This window comes from Toxorhynchites rutilus, chromosome 2, assembly GCF_029784135.1.
Source record: "Toxorhynchites rutilus septentrionalis strain SRP chromosome 2, ASM2978413v1, whole genome shotgun sequence".
In the NCBI taxonomy this organism is placed as follows: Eukaryota; Metazoa; Arthropoda; class Insecta; order Diptera; family Culicidae; genus Toxorhynchites; species Toxorhynchites rutilus.
In genome coordinates this window covers 221,233,898-221,251,772 of record NC_073745.1, presented here as the reverse complement: position 1 = coordinate 221,251,772, position 17,875 = coordinate 221,233,898, and the positions used below count along the sequence as shown (strand labels likewise).

Below are 17,875 nucleotides of genomic sequence, written 5' to 3'. Positions count from 1 at the left end.
CCATTGGATTTCCGAGCCATCCGTGGTAGTCATATGTCGCAAATCATATTCCAAAAAACAATAACAAACCGTTTTATTCCGAGCAAAACGAAATTCAGGTCAACAATCACATTTTTTTTGCGTTTTATTTCATTTTAAAATGCTATGCCTCTGAAAAAAAACCGTTATAGTCGACTGGAGAACGAATGATATAACAACGAGAAATTTCCACATAGAATCATGAAGCTTAAGCTCTTGGTGGACATTTTGTTTCCATGTGAATTCTAGAATTTTCATATTGATCCACTCGTTCCGAACCGAACGACTGGTATTTGGAACCGCTTTTGGTTAAATTGCTCGAATCTTAGCAAAATTACAATAAAATTGCAATGGTCTTTATCTAGTCCATAATATAACTTAACCAACACTTACATATTCAATCTGACGTTCCGTTAAATTTCAATTAAAGTAATATTCAAAGTAATGTAAAAAGAAGTAATGTTCAATGAAAATTCAAAAGAATTGCAACCAGGTTTCAATTTAGTTTGACAACAAATTTTATTAAATTCAGCTCTATTTTTAACTGATTTGGATTGTTGGATTCGGTTGGTTGGATTTATAACTTTACAAAAGATATTTTTTTACAATGTTTTTCCACAAAATATTTAACCAGTTTGGAAAGATGTGCATCTTCATATAAGCGCTGCCAATACTCTTTAAAAAAAATAAGCAAACGGTCCAGTATACCATTTTCTGATATTCAGAACTTTTATTCTTAAAGAAATTTTGGTATTTGGTTGGAAAAAGTAGGTAAAAAAAATCGTAGAATTTTGTCAATTCGAAAAGTCTACATGATAAACTACAAGATGAACATGAAAAAATATTACATTACATTCCATTACATTATAGTACATAACATTGCATTACATTAATTCACGTTACTTTTCATTACATTACATTACTTCACATTACATTACACTTCATTACATTGCATTGCATTAGATTTGGGCAAATCGCTTCACTTGAATCAACAGTTCACTACTAACTCACTCTTTTAACTTGTTTCACCTAGAACGAGTTTTTTTTGAACAGTTAATGAACGGTTTGCCTATATCTCCATTACATTACATTAAATTACAATGCATTGTGTTCAGTTATACATTACAGTTCTCGTAGCATCAGTTGTTAGAAAATAAATTAGAATCTAGTGAAAGTGAAATAGAGACATTTTTTTTTATTTCTCCCATTTATTTGGTTCAAACTGAAATAAACACATTGTGGTTGATTCTCATATCCTATTTTCATATTATTTCCAAAATTTACTTATGGAATACTGGAAAAAATGTTTTGCTTAAAGGCGAAAAAAATCAATTAGTACTGAAAAAAAATCACAATAAATATGGTTCCAAGAAAGATAAATTGAGCGAGGGAAACTACTTTGGAATGTCGAAAAAAAAACGAAATTAATTTTTTACATTCTCGGGGCTTATATCTTCAGAAGAGTTGGGTTGGAAGGATTTTTCGATATCCCATCTCGTTGATAAAATACAGAAAAACCTCAAGGTTACCTCAAGGGAAGTAGCATGTACGAAACATTAAATGCATTTTTCTCGAAACTATTTTTTTCAGCTGTTGGTACGTTTATCTTATTTATGTTGCATTTAGACTAGAATTGAACACTGCATACCGGATATTAGAAAAAAATCAATAATTTCTCATTAACAAAAGATAATTTTTTTTTCTAAATTAAAGTTATATTAACTCTTTTTTTGTTCCATCTCTATATTGTATTAGGCTTATTGAATGAATTGCTACAGCTGTAACAGAGCCGAACTTATTCATGTATTTTTTTATCTCGCGAAATTTTTTTTGTATATTACAGAGTAGCCATTTAGGCGTAAGAGTATTCCTGTATCTTATCGATACACATGTCGCCTTTTTCGCCGTAAGAATATTCCTAATGATTGAATATTCACAGTTTGACCATACACAGCGAGACTGTTGATATGAGGCTTTCATTGTTGTGTTATTAATAGTACCAATTACCGAGCAGACCGTAATGTAAGCGGTAAGGGACTAGGATTACCGTCACATGATAATTGTTGCGTGGACGTAGTAACTAGAATAAAACACAAAGATGGTCAATTGAGAGTCCTCATGAGCTCATGATCATTCACTTAGCAACAGACATGCAACCTGCTAGGCTATGAAGACCCCCAGAATATTACCTTATTTCCAAAAACACCTACGTTACAGTTTTGATAATTCATTTTTACATGCTGAAAACGAATTTCAGCCAGATCGGTCCACTCGATTCGGAGAAAAACGAACCACCAGCTAAGAACTCTTTTAGAGAGGGCATCAGCTTCCAACAGCCTAATAATCACTATATAAGTATCCAAAAATTATAAATACGCGTTCCAGGGCTTTAATATAGTTATTTTATTAGTAACATAAGTTTTTTGAACACTAGCATCGAGAACCGCCCACATATTCTCAATAGGATTGGGGTTCTGGGCCTTGTGAAGCCCATTTCAGCGGATTAATTCGACAAAACCGGAACAAATATTTGGTCTTCTTGGCGGTATGCCTCGGGTTGTTGTCCTGCTGAATCATGAGCTTCTCTTCAAGATCCATCTGGCTCAGTGAAACACCTCCAGATTTTCTCACAGGATGTTGTTATAGGAATCTGCCGTCATTATTCTATCCATTTTCACGAGGCTTGCTTCCTCCGTCATTCTTCACCGTGCTTGGGTGTGGCGCTCCTGAAGCTTCTCACCCGATCTGCGCCACGAATCAGCCGCTTTTGGTTAAAATGCTCGTATTATGATTCGTCCGTCCAGAGAACCGTCATCGTACTCTTTAGTAAAATATAACACGTTTGACTCTGTTTGCCTTGCTGATAAATGGGCACTTCCGAACAACTTTGCAATTGAAACTTTTGTGTGATGAACAGTTCGATCGGAATCTTGTTGAAGGGTTGCCTGAAACTCACGGACAGTCGTACCTTCGGGTTTTTCTTGACTTCGTGCATGATCTTGGTGTCCATTCTCGCATCGGTTTTGCGCTTCCTGCCTCTGCCAGGACGATCTACTACTGATACAATCGTTTCTAGCTTCAGAAAAAAATTCCCAACCGCTGCCTTGCTGATACTGTACTTCCTAGCGGCAGCCCAGTGCGATTTATCGTTCCGATAGCATCACGAACCACTAATTTTCGGGAACACAAGGGAATTGCTTTCGAAATCACTGCGTTCTCATTTTTTTTTTCAACTATATTAAATGCGATCACATGTACGAATGACCAAATCGAGTCGTTTGCCTCACAACACGTCACATTGTCAAAGCATCAACAGTCGAGGGGTCTTTCGGTGAAAGCTTATCGAAAAAATATCGATTTTCGAAGTGGGCAGTTTTTTCACTTTTCACTTCTTCATTACAAATTATTTTTTTTGTTTCTTTAAGGAAAACTCTTTTTTCAGCCCTCCATAGGTGAAACTTAAAAATAATATAGATAAAAAGATATGAAAAAAGATTACAGTGTGTTTACTTTCATTTCAACCAAATAAATTGAAGAAATCCAAAAATGATAAGGTGGGCACTTTATTTTTTGTTATTTTTTGTATGTTGTTGTATTGTAGATACACTTTTTCAGTTGGGCCCGGATAGGAACATTCTTTATTTCTTCACAACAATCTTTCATGTTCTAAATTACCTCCTTTCAGTGTGATTTGCAGGTTCAGTTATTTGTCATTTTCAGGATAATATATTTCTATTGTTCTATAAGTTTCTATATGTTCCGTGGAAGGAATTGGTACATTGAATTTGAATGAAAAAGTTGAGTCTTGTGATATTTTTAATGTATTTTCTCAATGTAAATAACTAGGGGAACATTAAATCAGGCATTTCTCTTAAAATTAGGTTATATATTGTTTCATTTAGGGTAACCTACGAGAACATCTCGACTAATTCGCTTCTAACCCTCTCAAAGCTTTAGCCCATTTCAAACTCAAACTTTTAAATGATTATCCATCTTTTATTATATCAAACATTGCATTGTTGTGGAGACGATCTGGCGTAGTGGTAACATTCAGTAGAGGTCACGAGTTCAACTTTTACTCCCGACATTCTTCCGAAAATGGAAGTAAAGTGACGAACCAGCTAAAACCGGCAAACTTCGTCCCGCCCAAAATGTGTTTTTTTTTTTTGTTTTCAATGCCTTCACACATTCACATTTTCTTACTATGAGCAAGTTCATGGGTCCAAACGCAGAACTGTTCATTGATTGATCTTCTAATCGACCCCGTTGAATTTACCTTTTACTGTAAAATTCCTAGTATTTCTAACAAAACTCATCATTATAATATCATATTATTTTCAGACACAGTTCTCGTTCAAGATTTTTCAACCACTTTTTTATTGGTATATATAGAAGAAGATATATGAGTGTGTTTCATCACATTAAAATCCATTTCCAGTTTCGAACAAAGATCAATTTCACTAGCGCAAACATCAAATGGACTAACAGCACTTGTCACTATGTAATTGTAGAACATATGGGAATTTAATTTTCCGAATTTTCCCTTTTTCCTTCAGAGTTTTCCAAAAATTTTCAATTGCCTCCACAACCTCCACATGCCAAATTTGGTTTCGTTTGCTTGATTAGTTCTCGAGTAATGCGGAAATTTGTGTTTCATTTGTATGGCAGCCCCTCCTTAGAGAGGGGGAGAGGTGTCAAACTATCATGAAAACCTTCCCCGGCCCCAAAAACCCCTACATTCCAATTTCCATGTCGATCGATTCAGTAGATTCCGAGTCCATAAGAATCAGACAAACAGATAGATAGACATACAGACAGACAGAAATCGTTTTTTATATAGATAGATTATTATGACCAAATTGTTTCAACCAATTGATCAATCCGTCTACCATCGAGCGGAACAAAACATAGCCGAACTATACGATGAACTTCTTACAACACTACCGCAAATTATGACTGGGTTTGAGTGGACTATTCGTGTCCACTGATCCGAACGTTCGGCTCTCCCTGTAATTGTTTTCGTGTAGGAAACACATTTATGAATTATCAGTCAATAGCTTTTCTTAAAGCTTTCTAAATGATCTATGTCGTGGACTTGGGATAGAGTTTTAATTGTTTCTTTGAATTGGTCTTTTTCGAGGCTTGAAGCAAGTGGAATGAAATGTTACAGGCATCAATAATACAACATTGCTACTACTACTACTTTTTGCCGAAAGTATTCAAAATCACATAACATAACGTATTGTGATCGCTTAAGTCTTCATTTTACAATAGTTCTCCATACCTGCATGATTTCTTGACTTCTTTTTTTTTAATTGACTTCACAAAGTCTTCGGTTCTTGAGTTGCAGAACCTCATTTGTAATGAGTTTGCCCTAGTTACAAGAGTTAGCTGAAGAATTTTGCTGTGGGAAGCCTTTTCAGAATTAACAATGTTCGAGTAATTAAAAGATAATACTAGTATAAACATATGAAATTAGCCATTACGAGGTTAACTACTCTATAAAGACTTAGACTAGCCGGCCCAAATGAAGTTTAAAATTACTAAAATTTGAATGATTTTTTCACTTTATGTTATTCAGTTACTTGAAGCTTTGTTCCGACCCTAACTAAACTCATTCTCTATGAATTTTTCGATATTCGCACCAAAACCTACCATTATAGTATAAGATTATCTTCAGACACAATTTTCATATGAGACCACCGGCAGAAAAGTGTATTTCATTCATATTGGACACTAATTTAATACGGGGAAATTAATAATATAATTCTTACTTTTATTATTACATTCCGCTAGAAAATACATTATTTTCTTTGACGGTTGACTATCTCGTGAAACGAAGCTCAATGTCCTCCACATGAATTATTTGACAAACGACAATAGGAAAGACAGATGATCAGAATTGTAGGTTGATTATTGCTTCACATATATTCAGTCGGCACAAAAAATAGATGACACACGTATTGTTAGCAATAAACCGACATTTTTAACATAGATCAATGAACGAAATACGTATTGCCGTTTATAAAAAATGATACTTTTATAATCATTTCGTTATAAATCAATGTAATGTTTTGTATTCTTCTTCTATTTCAAAGTGAATTTTGCAAAATGCTGGTTGAGAACTAGAATCTATATTGTTGTTCTCATTTTCATTACAACAAACATTCGGATGGCTCCAGACAGCCTTCGATTGGAATACAGACAGTAAATTGTTAATGATGCTGAACCCGGGAAGTGACAGAAAATAATTTGTAATATTTATGACGTGAACAAATCAATTATCTCAAGGGTATGTGGAAAATTTCGTTGATCCAGAAAGATTGCTGTTGATCACAGAGATAGGAGACCACGATCCACTGGGCCTAGTTACGACACTATGGCTGTGAGACGCATTAAGATGCATTTACCAGTTGTAAATAATTCCGCTTATTGGATCGCTCATGAAATCTACATATCTGATACCAATTCCCTTTCGTTGTAACCAAATTAAACGCTAATCGCTTTGGTACACATTTTATTGACCTTGCGTTCCGCTATGCGCCAATAGTTAGCGTGTTATCACCGCGCGGAAACTTAAACAACAACGCGAACAATGCATTCGCCCCTGCCGCAACATTTGACGGTCATCATCACCATCCCATTGTCATCATCACCTAGCATTGACATCGCAGCCGCCATCGGCTACAGTAGTTTACAACAATATTTACAGATTGATACTCTTATCAGCCACCCGGCGGATGCTCACTATACCACCTCTGTTCACAATCTTCTGCTGAGGCACCCATCTCCCGATCGTTATCCCCCCGTACAGCAGCCAGTCTGGTAACCCTAGGCGGGCACGCGAAGCAACCTCCCCGAATGTGGGGGCGGGGGGTGTTGGCGGCACTTCCAGCATCTACCGCGCAACTATAAAATCACACAAATACACCCAGAACCGGGCGCAGTATTGACAAACAAGCGGTCGGACAGCGGCGCATTTGGCTAATAAGGAAGCGCGCACTACACACAGAACGCGGGACGCAAGCGCCGCCGGGTCACGTTTCGCGCTCGGAGTCCACGTGCGCACTGCGCACTGAAACTGCTTCCACTTCCACGAGCTTAGCTTAGCTGGCGCGTGTTCCCACGGGCTCCAGTCGGCGGTCGTGCACACTAGCCACACAAGCGGCGGGTGGTGTCAAAATATGGGGATGCAGCAGGGAGGACAGTTTGATTTCGGGGAGCGTAATTGACGGCACGTGTGTGTCGTCTCTCTATTCTTAGAGCGCATATAAAACTTGAAACCCAGGTTGCCGTATGTACGGTTGTGTGGGTGTGGGTGTGTATATGTGTGTTCATGTGTATGGAAAGACCGGGAAGTTCCGCAAATCTGACAAGTATGAACTGGAATAGGAAACATACGCGCGCTTCACCTCTCCGCGCCCGTTCTTCTAAGGTGCCCCTGGATAGAGGAACTTTGTTTACATAATACCGAGTAAAGGCGAGAGTGAGTTTGTTTGGATGCAGGCAATGCAAAAACAAGGCCCTCACAAGATTAGGTATAATCAACATAAGGAATGAATCGCAGGCATTCAATCGAAGATCATGTGATCTGTTAAACGGAATTGGTTTTTGTGGTTTTGAAGGGAACTTTCAGGCAATGATTATTGAGGAAAACGATATGTAAGATACACACTACCACTACCTTCAATAATCAATTTCTAAAAGATTATTACCTTTTCCGGTGGAAATCATTCATCAGTGAACCGTTAGCGTACTTGGTCTCGGGCAATCCTCTCTAGAATGGAAATAATTCAATTCGTAGCAATATGGAAGGTCAAATCAATGCTTCTAGACCCGTTCATATCGTCATATTAAACTTTTTTGTGTTCAACAACGATTTTTTATAATAGTTGAATTATTTGAGTGAACAAAAATTATTTAACTGAAAAATACTCCGAAAATCCAATCCATTGTTTCTTTGTTTAGTTTTTCGGACGGTATCTGCCACAGAAAATAAGCACACCAAGATGTTGTTACTTGATGACTCACAACTCCGCCAGATTTTTTTGTGCCTTCGTACGCCCAAAGTTGATTTTTAGCTCATGTTTTGTCATCCCGATTCACTACATTAAATGAGACATAACATAACAGAAAAATGTCACGACTCTCAAATACTGGTAGGCATTTGTATAATATACATGGTACATCAACATAAGATTAATACGAAGCGAGCGAAACAAAAGACAAATAAGCTTTCCGCACACTTTGCCACATGCACGGCCCATACCGAGATAGATATTGTTCTCCTTCGTGCGCTCCTTTTTTACTCTTAGAAAACACTTTCCAACTTCATTATATAATCAGGTGCAATATTATCACGTATTTGCTGAACAACTCCTGAAGCATCATTAGCCATGTGGATAGCGTGGTCGTGTAAAACTGCCTTTCGTTCTAGCCGGCCTTGGTTCGATCCCCGTTGTCGTCGTTTGGCCTTTTTTTGTGCAATCCCAAAAAAGGTGTAAAAAGAAAAAAGAAAGGGATGTTTGCTTCCATGCATACAAACGTTTTAAAGCGTTGGGGGTGATGTCATCTGTACATTATTTGTTTATTTGACGCTTCAAGGCATGAAATGGCATGTTTTTTGTCGAAAATGAAATGCTTTCTGACAACGCTAGTTTGGGTGTAGGCATAACGGCTACGCTAAGTAAGCTTAGTAAGCGAATAACCATGGGTTCATTCCCTGGACCCACTATTGCTCGTTATTCTAATAGGGCTTTTTCGAGGCTAGAGGCGAATGAATAATACAAAAATTCTATTCATCAGATTTTTGATTCATTTCTATTCTAATTTATTCATAGAACTATACGCATATGTTGAAAATTAGAATGCTCCAAAAACATACTTTTTTCTGAGTGCAAATAATGTAAGAATTTTTGTAGTTTTTACAAACTGAATAAATCATTCTGAAGTTCTTCGTTTTGAACGGTTTATACCCGGTCTATACCCAGAAAAAAATATTTTGGTCACCGTTCGCGCCGGCTCACCGTATTTCGACCACAACCGCTAAATGTTGCTGCAAGTGGCTTATTGCAAGCTTCAAGAACGGACTGATTTTGTTGCGATTCAACCGAGATTCGAAGATAGTAACTCGACACATTAGTTTTTTTTGCGTTACATCCAGTACCAGTTTCCAGTTTCTAACATGACATCCAGTACCAGGAAATCGAGTGCAAAACGAGAGCCGCATTTATGAAATGCTGATCACTGCAAATGAGAAAGCAACTTTCTTAGCATTGTTTGTACCGTTTTTAAGAGACTCCGATTATCCACGTTATTTCTTGATCCTTAAAATGAGCTGAATCTGAGATCAGCTATTTCTTCAACTAAGTGCCAACAACAGGGATGCACACAACGCTAGATGTCAATGTTTTCTAAATGTTATAAGATTTCTGGAGATTATTTTCTTTAATACTCGTAACTAATTTTCTTCGCTTCACATATTCTTTGAATGGTAACAATTGTTTGGAGTAGTACAAAAATGTTACAGATTCTAAACAAATTATTTTCTTCTGCTATGTTTTCCGACCAATTTTACATGTTTGCGAACAATACATAAAACTATACTATACTGCTTACGCTACATTGTCTTGAACTAGGTTTGATGACAAAGAATGTTTCCGAGTATTTTGGTCCAAACTTAACAGACATCTGGTCCGAAATCAATATTCTTGTTGGTCTCAGGATGAAACGTTCATTCTGTGGGCTGCAATCAAATCATCAAAACTGTCTTCGTACGACTTTTAGAGCTTATTAAGACCAACATTTTATGATGCTGAAACATAATAAAACAACATAATTTTGAGAATCACACATTATGTAGAGGTGCAATATTATCACGCATTTGCTGAACAGCGTCATTAGCCATGTGGATAGCGTGGTCGTGTAAAACAACTTTTCGTTCTAGCCTGCCCTGGTTCGATCCCCGTTGTCGTCGTCGTTTGGCCATTTCTTTGTGCAATCCCAAAAAAGATGTAGAAAGAAAAAAGAAAGAGATGTCTGTGGAATATGTGCTTTCAAATTCCGCCAATAAACTTTGTTTATGTTTGCCCCAGAAAGAATAACAAACAAATGAAGAGCGCGTATTTTTTGGGAAGAAATATCAATAACTTCGAGTGGAGTTGAGATATTGACATGTTCTGCATCGCAAAATGTTTGTATCGGTAAGCTCTAAAAGTCTTCTGAAGACAGTTTACATATAGAATTTGCAATATAAAAGTTAGAGCAAAAAAAACAGTTTTCGTCATGGTGACCCTAACGTAACTTAGGAAAAATACGCTATATCGGTTATTTCAAGAGACAGAAAAAAACTTTGTTCTACAAAGATATCTAAAATAACTGGGACTACAACTTTGTCAAACTATGTTTACCTCTATCTATGAAGATAAGAAAGTTATATTTTTTATTTCATCGACAATTTTGGTCACCCTCTTTTTGATAACATAAAAATGAGCGCTCTATTATGTGCAACATCTTTGTCGAAGACAGGTTTTGTCTAAAGAAGAACTGTCGAGCTCTAAATTTTAATTTCCACTTAAATGCACCTCCTGAACCATTGTGCAATGGCTAGTCGAGTTGGTATGAAATTCGTCTATTGTTAAGTCGTGAAAAATTCGAACACCAGATGCTATCCCTGGTCTTTATGCACAATGCTACAGTGCGTGCGGCAACTCTCGGTTGAGACGATACCTCATATCCATATCCCTAACCTGATCCATCCCACAAAAATTGTTGCCCCTCTAACCTCGAGTAAACCGCGAGTAATCGGTCGAAACCTACTAAACATAGATTTAAGTTGAAATTCTGTAAAAACAAATCATGAATTAGTGGCTCCGCAAAGCTCATGCGATTGAGCCTTACAAATAAATGATTTGGAAAAAAAAAAAAGTCGTGAAAATTCCTTGAAGCGGCCAATTACCATCTACGGGCTAAGCAAGGGTAATTCTAGAAAAGAATAAAAACATAAGATGTAATTCGGCGGCTAAGTCCTAATCGACTCCTCCTCCGGAATCAGCTGACTGTGAAAACTGTCATCAATGATTTTAAAAACGTAAATACACATTTCCGTTCCGTTTTGCATCTCGGTTCTGTAAAGTATTGTACCCGAATTATAGTTGCTCTGCTAATATTTTTCCAGAGATTCGATAAAAGTTTTTATTCGTATACTAATTGTGGAAAATAATACTTGGCAACGCTGGGTGGAGCTGTCAAAAAGCGCGTAGAATAAAAGCAGTATGTGCTTGTGACAAAACAGGTGCAAAAATATACGAATACTTTCACTTAACCGACGCGGTGCATCATTTCATCGAAACACCATCGCGGCTTTGAAACCGCATCTGAAGTCGCACCGCTGTGTATGACATATCTCATTCACATTACACTATCGAGTCGCCGCTGTGGTTTTTTTCTCACGATTGCCTCCCCGAAAAAAAGCACTAAGCCCGACTTAAGCGTCATTTTTTTTAAATCTTTTTTATATCGAATAACCTATGACGTTACGATAACTTACGTACGTTTAACTTGAAACGATGGACTTTACTATGCTATCCATAATGATTTTTTTCACAGACTGATCCTTGCGTTTCATTTTCATTGACAATTTCGTTGGATTATTGGGATGTTAAAAAGTTCACGAAGCATTCAATGGAAAAATAATCATCGCGCTTTAAGAAAATTCTTCGTGGTAAGAAGTTTGAAGCCTATGATTTTTTTTTTTTGAAGAAATGGCAAATGTGTTGGGTGATGAGGTTTCTTCCGAAATAACGATGTATGACTGGGTTGCGGAATCTCAGCGCAGTCACTTCGAGTCATGAATATGATCCTTGCTCTGACCGTTTAAAATTTACTACTCCCGAAGAAATGATTATTTCTGTACATAATATGATGATGGAGGCTAGAGGATTGACCAAGCGTAAATATTATGAGGATACTAGCTGACCCGGCGAACAGTCATTCATATTCCGGAATCAGATTGGTTTAAAACTCGAACTTTGATGAACTCGATGAATACCACGATACTGTCATGTCACGGGGAAAAACAAGTTTATTTGTCACTTGTGTTTTAGATGGTGAAAGCTAGTCACGCGAAATGGAGTAAGTTTAATTTCGGATTTATTTAGCTTTTTTGCTAACATTTTGAATCTTGTCTTGCTTTTTAAGAAAGCAAAGATAAACAAACAGCAATTTACCCGCTTGGTGGCACGAAATCCTGACGTATTCAGAAGACGTAAATTTGTTTATTTGGATTCGATAAATGCGCTATGAGATGTAATTGAGGACTAACAATGTAGCTCCCGTAGACCAATTGAAACATGGTGGAAGGTTTAATTTCGATTGTCCTAAATGAATATATATAAAAATATATTGAATATAAAATAATAACTGTAATGTTTTTCCAACATTGAAGAGCTGGTTTTTGTAATTCAAACATTCGCAATTGATGGACAAGACCCGAATCAGGACGATAGCTATATCGAATAAGGCCATTGATCTTTTGTTTTAAGTAATAGATGTTTTCAACGATATTGTTTTGAAGACATACTTTGAATGAAAGAATATTTATGTTTCAAATAAGGAGAAACTGAATCTATCATTGCGAAGCTTTCAGATTAATAATTTTTAAATTATTCTCTAGTTCTTTTTCCATAATTTTGACATCCGTCTAAAGAATCATCATTTCCTGCTTTTGGCAAATTCCTTGGAACTCATCAAATGTTTCATATGAAAATTATGCTTCTAACCGACGCTACTGACCAGTTTCTGTTTGAACAATTATATCAAACCTCATGTCCCGTATATCAAATTACACGAGAATGGGAAGGATAAGAGGATTAAACTTCAGAATCCCATATGGGAGTAGCTCAGATTATACTGATCATGAGATGGATAAATTCGGGTTTATTCTGAGATATAGAAGATATAAATTGTAGAAACGGTTCTTAAAAAATGATTCTAACGTTGACCTATACTAAATACTTCTCACTATTCAAACGAGTAAGACAGAGCTGAGAACAAGAGTATGCGAGATATTGATTATTAAACTCATGATAGTCATGCTTTATCTCTAGAGTAATTTATAGAAAGAGGAAATAAAATTACATTCCCATATGTTCAACAACTACATTATTCAAGAGCAACCAAGTATTCCTCCTCATCTTTGAACCAGCGCTTGATTCAGCAAACTAACGCACCAAGCGAATGATTCATGGAATGAGTTCGAATGGTTGGATTGAAATACCGAATCATCGAGGTATAATCGCAAACTTGTCATTCTAAAACATACGTTCAATTAAATGGAATATTATCTCATACGCTTATTAATTTTACCTACATAACGTTCAAACGTCCGAAATTATGCAGCCGACACGTACGTTCAAACGCCCGAAATTATGCAACTGACATGTCTCTTATAAACGGAAATGAACTCTTTCACTTCATTTTTACACGCAATTGTCCGTGACAATGATGATAGACACAAAAAGAATAAGTGAAGCGTTTGTGACAGTGATGTTCGTGATCAGGCCCTTGATTTTCTCAGGGCCTATTTCGTCGACTTCGTCGATTTTTACCATACTGAAAATGTGTGTATGAAGTAATCCTCAGCAATAATTGAGACCGAATCCAACCGGACTTCAAATTTTGATTGAACATACGCACTGTAATGTCATGACAATACATTGCGTTTTTTGAACAGACAATAGCAAAGGCTGTGTCGGCTTTGCTGGTGATAGCGTCTCGCTAGTAAAACGTTTGCGCACTGAATCCACGTAGGATTCTAGGTTCACAAGATTGTAGATTCAAATTATCAGGATTAATGACAATAGCGTGATTGTGGGTGCAACTTAGGTTCATCATTATGATCCTGAACTGCGAAAACAAACAGCCGAGGAGTGAACCCAGTTATTCGTCGAGAGCGTCCATGGACGTTCATGGAACGAAAAAGTAATTCTCAAAATTGATTGCCTTCAAACCGGTGAACAATGACATGAGAATATTCTTGCGGAAAGGGTGAACAGAAACAATTCGTTACAAAAAAAATGATTTCCAACAGAGAAATGCATTCTATCAGAATGACAATGCACCACCAATGTTGTAAAGATAAAATTAGCCAAAATGAAGACTTGGAAAATTCATCCTAAAAGCGAAATTTGAATTTCTCCGACTCATCTCTTCCGAAACTCAAAAAATCTACGTGGAATTTTTTTTTCGTTGGATGAAAAAAAAAATGCGGGGAAACGGTTAGGCTTTCACGAAAAAAATTGTATTGAACTTATTGAATAGTATATTGAAGATAAAGTCATTTTTTGAATCAAAACTATTTTATTTTTTACTGCAATTTTACTGATATCACTATTTTGCTTCATTGATGTAAAATAATGTAAAAATAATACATAAATGTAAAAAATGATGAAACCCTATGTTATTTTACAAAGTTATGGATTACCAGAACAAATCGGGCCGCCTGCTTTCAGTTTCAGTTCAGAGTTTACACTTTCACGGATTGAACAATTAAGAACAACGTTATGTTTCGGAAAATTGTGTTTTTAGAGAAAGTAAAGGCGCTACTTCAATACAACACTTCTTGTTCCCGACTGATGCAGTGAAAATTTGACCGATCATCTATCCAAAGATGAGTGATTTCTAGTTCACCAGAATTACTTCGTGTGGCCATTTATACCGTCGAAGGAAAAGAAGCACTTCAACAAAATGCCGATAAAAATCACACGGTTTACCTTTTCGTTCTGTGGGTTTCACTCATAACAGGTTATCAAAAAAATTCTAGGTTTTTACAGAATAGAACCTTTCATTTCAATTTAGTTATACAGAATGTAGATTTAACGAAGACTTCGTAATGTAATGTGTTCGAAACCAGCTAAAACTACTCATGGTTCCGATACTCTAGAACATCTCAGAAAAATATAAAGTTTTGAATAAATTTTCAACACCATGGAAGTAACTGTAGACAGCTACGCAATCAAACTTTCCATTTTGGTTTTACTTTTTCAGCTAATGTGCAATATGATACCACCAGATTCTATGTATATACCTACACAAATACACACAGGATTATGCACACACCAACCCTATTGCCATCCTTTTCCCATCCAACTCCAAGCGGAGAGTGATTAGTTTCTCGTTATCATGTGTTTGCAGTAACGTTCGTTAGTGGTTTTATGTACACAGCAGACTACTGCCCACTATCGATCCCTGTGTGTGCACAGGGAGAAGCGTGTGTCTTCTCCGGCCCGTCCCCCGCCCCGTTTGTGATGACACTATATTGATAAGAGTATAGTGCACACGCGTGAGCAAAAGTGAAACTGCATCGATGCAGTTGCAAGAGTCTGGAAACTCGTTGCAAAAAAAAAAAGAATGACACGGTACACGGAAGACGCTTTGGGGGTGTCCCTATCGTCACACAAAAAGGGTTTCGAAGAGTGGCCCAGGGGTTTTATTCCTGGCCGGATGGCACGCGTAGTCATGTCGCTCAATGGCCGACGTTCCCTCAACTGACTGACATCCGCTGCCGCGTCTGGCGGATGAAGGCTGACGAGAGATGGCCGCCATTGCGGTCATCACTGTCGGTGGTCGGGAACTACTACTACATGCACTTGAACTTCAACGAGCTTCCACTAACGCAGCGAGTAGTGACGAACGATGCGACGGTAGTGCTGTAGTACACGGCGGCGGCAGCAGGGGTGGTATCGATGGTGGTGGTAGTGAAAAATTGTGCAATATTTTCTTCCCTTGCCCCGAATCGCAAACTAGAAGGGCCTCGAGTATAGTTTCGCGAGCGAATTCCCGTTCAGTTCTGAGGAAGACCGCGACCGTGAAAGAGTTGATCCGCTTTGATTTCGCGATACGCGGTTTGTTTTTGGTTCTTGTTTTTCGGGATGGCCCACCGCCACCTGATGGCCTTGGTCGAAACACAAGCAGAGTGCTACCCCTTAGTGAGGAAATACTCTGAATGAAACGATCGACACAAAGAGGATGTTCCTCTAAATAGTGTAACATAGTAGTGAGGAGGAAAATTTCAATGAACCATTTAAAGAAATATAGGAGCAGTGTGTGGACTTCCCACCCTCGAAAGACATTGGGATATACCGGCCCGAATGAAACTATTTTTAGGTCCCGGTTGTAACTAATTGTAGTGAAAGTTCATACGAGTGAGACGACGACGACGAGGAATTGTATCACCGGGATCCAACCAGAACCGGATACGATCGAGAGTGAGAGTTGAGCTATTTTTCCCCCCAGCCCAGTCTAGTCATCCCATCCCAAGGAAGGGCGCATTTGTCCTAACCAAATGTAAGTGTTATCAAGTCGGAATGTGGTGCATCTTTTCCGTGTGCATCGCCTCCCGCGCGGGATTTTTTTTCTATTTTCAACCGACTGGACTCCCTCCGCGCGCACCTATTTTCAAGGTTACTGGAGCAGTCGGTAAATCTTCCACCCACCCGAACCTCCCACGCGCACCAACACACGCGCACCGTTGGGGCAGCTGAAGTGGCAGAGTGGCAGAGTGTGGAAAACTGTTTTCACGCGCATTCCGTACGCGAACGAACGAGAGCGAGAGGGACAGAGAGATGGTGCACACCAACTGCATTCAAACTACCCACCCTCGAAGCGAGAAAAAGGGAGTACGAAAAGTGGCACTAAGTGCATCCGAACAATTACGAACGATCACGCGTCTCCATCGATCCAGCACAATCGCAATGTAACAAATGGGTGCGTAATTTAGCAGCTTCCGCGAGTGGCTAATATGTCGGAGCCGCGAATTTCTGGACTGAATGCGCTTGAGAATCACGTCTGTGTGGGTGCATCCGCAATAATATCAGCAGTTGTATCGATGCATCGTCTCGAAGCGTAGAGGATTTATTGATTGCTTCTCGCACAATTCAGCGTTATATACACAACTGGTCGTTGGTTGTGACGTAACTGGTGACAAAGGCAAAAATGCGCTTGTGAGCTTGTTTTGAATCTGTTGTATAACTCAAGCTCAAGCAAGAATTGCTTCAAATTGCAACAATGTGTATTCTGAGATCAATTACAAATTATTCATGCATTCAGTATTTGAAAAAAGGGCGCTCAAGAAAAAAAAATTTTATGTATACTGGCGTTCTACGCATAGTTGTTCCATGTTCCAAAATCAGTAACTGAGAAAAACGTAATCAAAGTTTTCTCGCATATTTGGTCGGTCTTAAGTCAGACCGGACCATGTGAAATTTTTATGATTTCGAGAAAAACAAACATAAAGTTTAATGCTCTGCAATTTCCAAAGCATTTAATTTTTTCTTTCGATATTGTTCTCAGAAATATTAGCTACTCTCTGGCAATACTTTGACGTATGATAGTTGTAAAAAAACATCAATTATCATGCCAAAAAAGGCAGTTATTTGGCTCCCTGTGTGTACATAGTCCACTCTGACTGAACCAAATGAAGCATTTTTAAGAGTTGGTTCACTATGACTGAACAATTTCGAAATATTTCTCAATCAATTAACAGTTGTGAGTCAAAGTGTGCCATTCTGCTATGAAAATTAGAGTGAGAAGGATTGTGAGCTTGGAACTGCATAAACATTTGTTTGCGTTCAGCATAATAGTCTCTTCCATCTACTGTTGGCATGAATATTGCACGGCAAACATGTTAAGCATAAACTTCCAATTTTCAATCATCTTAGATCAATAGAATCGTCATATTTGAATTCATTGTCAACGCTACATGCCTAAATCGCACTCTGAAATAGTACATTTTGCGTTGATTCACACTGAAGACCAGCATTTTTCATTGATCCGTTCAGTCGGAGTGGACCAAGTTTAT

The 17,875-nt window shown here is 37.8% G+C and overlaps 1 protein-coding gene across 5 annotated transcripts in view; it reads left to right on the top strand.

Annotated features, from left to right (window-relative positions):
• LOC129771630 (PR domain zinc finger protein 1) overlaps positions 1 to 17,875 on the top strand; it is a 131,984-nt gene that overhangs the window by 67,713 nt on the left and 46,396 nt on the right. The window contains exon 1 of one of the 5 annotated variants that reach the window (XM_055775479.1): positions 15,842 to 16,283. The exons of 3 other annotated variants lie outside the window; for them this stretch is intronic. The gene's annotated coding sequence lies outside the window, so the exon portion shown is untranslated. Of the gene's footprint in view, positions 1 to 15,841; positions 16,363 to 17,875 lie in introns of those variants that run through there. One more of the 5 variants, XM_055775477.1, reaches the window with a different exon arrangement.